Source organism: Crocuta crocuta, unplaced genomic scaffold (assembly GCF_008692635.1).
Source record: "Crocuta crocuta isolate KB4526 unplaced genomic scaffold, BGI_CrCroc_1.0 scaffold1269, whole genome shotgun sequence".
NCBI lineage: Eukaryota > Metazoa > Chordata > Mammalia > Carnivora > Hyaenidae > Crocuta > Crocuta crocuta.
In genome coordinates this window covers 522816-523272 of record NW_027531335.1, presented here as the reverse complement: position 1 = coordinate 523272, position 457 = coordinate 522816, and the positions used below count along the sequence as shown (strand labels likewise).

The following is a 457-nucleotide window of genomic DNA, read 5'->3' as shown; positions in this document are numbered from 1 at the left end:
TCGTGATGCCAGGGTTGTGGGGGTGAGCCCCGCGTCGATCTCTCCACTGAGTGTGGAGTCTGCTTAAGAGTCTCTCTCCCCTGCTCGTGTTCTCTTTCTAAAAATTAAAAGAAAAAATAAAATAAATGTGGTTACCGAGAATTTCCAGAGGGTGAACAATACCTCTTTGCATTATTAAGGCTCTCTAATGTGCCGCAGACCCAGGTTTAAGGAGTCATTTTTTTAGGTGACTATCCAGTCTGGTAGCCAGATGGCCAATTAGTTTAATGCCTACACAGTGAGCCAGATTCCTTAATCCAGCTTTTGGCAACATATTTAAGGCCCTAATTTTCTGTCTTTATTTATTTTTTTTTCAATGTTAATTTATTTTTGAGATACAGAGAGACAGTGCACAAGCAGAGGGAGGGACAGAGAGAGAGAGAGAGAGAGAGAGAGAGAGAGAGAAACACACAGAATC

At 42.0% G+C, this 457-nt stretch overlaps 1 long non-coding RNA gene across 1 annotated transcript in view; it reads right to left on the bottom strand.

Moving 5' to 3' along the window:
• Window positions 1-8: 8 nt before the first annotated feature.
• LOC144238165 (uncharacterized) overlaps window positions 9-457 on the bottom strand; it is a 36015-nt gene continuing 35566 nt past the window's right edge. The window contains exon 5 of the long non-coding RNA XR_013337031.1: window positions 9-97. This is a non-coding gene — a long non-coding RNA (uncharacterized LOC144238165). The remainder of the gene's footprint in view (window positions 98-457) is intronic.